The 2,597-nt window shown below is 37.6% G+C and overlaps 1 non-coding gene across 1 annotated transcript; it reads left to right on the forward strand.

Annotated features, from left to right (window-relative positions):
- Positions 1–258: 258 nt before the first annotated feature.
- LOC141593692 (small nucleolar RNA R71) lies at positions 259–365 on the forward strand. The gene has a single exon (XR_012521762.1). It is a non-coding gene; the product is annotated as a small nucleolar RNA R71 (small nucleolar RNA).
- Positions 366–2,597: the final 2,232 nt, after the last annotated feature.

Raw genomic sequence — 2,597 nt, forward strand, 5'->3', positions numbered from 1 at the left:
AACTTCAAGTTAATGGTATCAATATGAGCACTAAGTTGAGCACCCAATTGAGTAATAGAGTCCACTTCATGTTTTCCTCCTCTAGTAGCCTTGCGAGGTCTACTATATTGTGAATTATGGACCGCCATTTCCTCAATCTTGTTCCAAGTTTGATTATCGTCAACTTCGGTGAACATACCATTTGATCCCATGTTGAGAATGTTTCTTGAGTCTTCATAAAGACCATTCCAAAATTGTTGTACCAAGAACCACTCGCTAAGTCCATGATGAGGACATGAGCGACAAATCCCTTTGAACCGCTCTCAAGCTTCACACAAAGATTCTTCATCCCTTTGCTTAAAACCCATAATTTGAACTCTTAGCATGTTAGTCTTTTCCGGAGGGTAGAATTTTTTGTAGAAAGCTAGAGCTAACTTCTTCCAAGAGTCAATTCCAAGAGTATCCTTATCAAGGCCTTTCAACCATTGTTTTGCGGTGCCGATTAGAGAAAAAGGAAATAAGACCCATCGAATTTGGTCTTGAGTCACACCGGTTTGTGAAATCGCATCACAATAGTCACAAAAAGTCTCCATGTGGGAGTGAGGGTCTTCACTAGGCATTCCCCCAAATTGGCTTCTTTCGACTAATTGGATAAATGCGGATTTAGCAATGAAATTTCCGGTTAAGTGTTGTGGTTTGGGAGTACCATTGGGTAGGTTCTCCTCGGTTGGTACGGAATGTGCTGAAAATTTAGGCATTATGGGTTGATTTTTTGTTGGGTTCTCCTCACCTTCTCTTGCAAAAGGGTTGATGAACTCAATAGTATTTGGTTGAATGTTTACAACCTCACCAATACCTCTCAAAGTACCTCGAGCAAGTCTTCTATTGTTTGTCAAAGTCCTTTCAATTTCGTGATCAATGGGTAACAAGTTACCTTGTGATCTTCTAGACATGCAAAATATCAAACAACTCGAAAACAATTAGAACAAACCTTGAGGAGTTTTACTTCCCCAAGGCAAAGAAAGACACAACTAATAACAATCTAAGAAAATCAAATCAAGTTAACACCATCCCCGACAACGGCGCCATTTTTTGGTCGGACTCACTTGGAGCTTAATTTTCTGTTACTTGTCGTTAGGAGCACCTAGACCAAAACAATATTTATAACTTCACAAACAACTCTAATATTAGTAAAGAGGCAAGTAAAGGTCGGATCCCAAGGGACGGGTATTGATGTATGATTTTCGATTGCAAGTAGCGGTGTCTAGGGGTGTCACGATTTGGGTTGAGATAAGAAGATCACTAAACTAAATAGCAATAAAAGTAAGCAAGCAAGATGATTTAAATGAGATGTAAACAATTGATAAATCATAAGGGATTCATGGGAATTGATCATACAAACATATTCTCAAATTATAAGCAAGCAATTATTGTTGTGATGGATTGAGTTGGTTTATATCTTATAATCATAGGAAGGTTTGGGTCCCGGAGCCGAATCGATTAGATTGTACAACACCTACAAGTCGACTTAATATTCCCTACTCAACTATATGCATTGTCTAATGAGACTCGAGTTGGTTTATGTCTTACAAGTCTCATTGAAAAGGTAAGTGATGGGTAAAAAATGCAAGGATTCATAGGCTCGCATTTCATCAAACATAACATGTGCATAAGTTGAGATCACAACAAGCAAGCAAATAAACTATGAAAACATATTAAATTAAGCATGAATCATCCCCCATGTTGGTTTCCCCTAATTACCCATTAACCCTAGTTAAGAAAACTACTCACTCATTATCAAGTTTAACATGTTAACAAGGTTGTCAATCACATTAACAAAGCAAAACATGATGAACAAGTAAGAAAGATTAACAATAATTAAAAAGGGATTAAGAGAATTATACCTACTAATGATTCCAAAATAAAGCAAAGAATAATAGAAGTACTTGATGAATCATTGGAAGGTTGTTGTTTTGTGTGGATTTTGCGTAAGGCGAAATCAGGTCAGGGTAGATTTAAGTAGAGTTAACTAGCTCTAATCGGTCTGTTGGTCAGGTCGTCAGGGGAAAAATGTACGCTTTGAATATAACCAAAATAATAATAATAAGACATAGAATTTTGTACGTGGAAAACCCTTAAATGGGAAAAAACCACGGGCACCAAGCCAGGAGATGATTTCACTATGTAATTTAGGAGAATAATTGTATGACAACGACAATGCTTAGATTTCTCTAGGTATCGTGTATGTAGATGTATGCTTCTTCTTGTGTGTATGATCTGTTGCAAATGTCTTCAAGGTATTTCTTATATAAGCTTCACTTGAATGGTTGCCTGATGCTGGATTTAATGCGGATTATTCTCCATAATTGTCCATAATAATTGTCAATATTTCTCCCTTAATTACTGCATTTACTGCAAGATCTTTCCATTCAATGCTGCGTATGTAATCCTTTTATAATACGCGTTTATGGTCTAATATCGTCCTGATATTTTGACCGTTGTCCTCTCCATGGCCTGGCGCCTGTCTTCATGTGTCCTGATAGCCTGATATCCTAACAGCCTGGCAGTTAGGTTTAGATGAGATACTGATCAGGGAGGTCTGCGGATTTCCAGGCCTA

The sequence above is a fragment of the Silene latifolia genome, chromosome 7 (genome assembly GCF_048544455.1).
Source record: "Silene latifolia isolate original U9 population chromosome 7, ASM4854445v1, whole genome shotgun sequence".
Classification (NCBI taxonomy): domain Eukaryota; kingdom Viridiplantae; phylum Streptophyta; class Magnoliopsida; order Caryophyllales; family Caryophyllaceae; genus Silene; species Silene latifolia.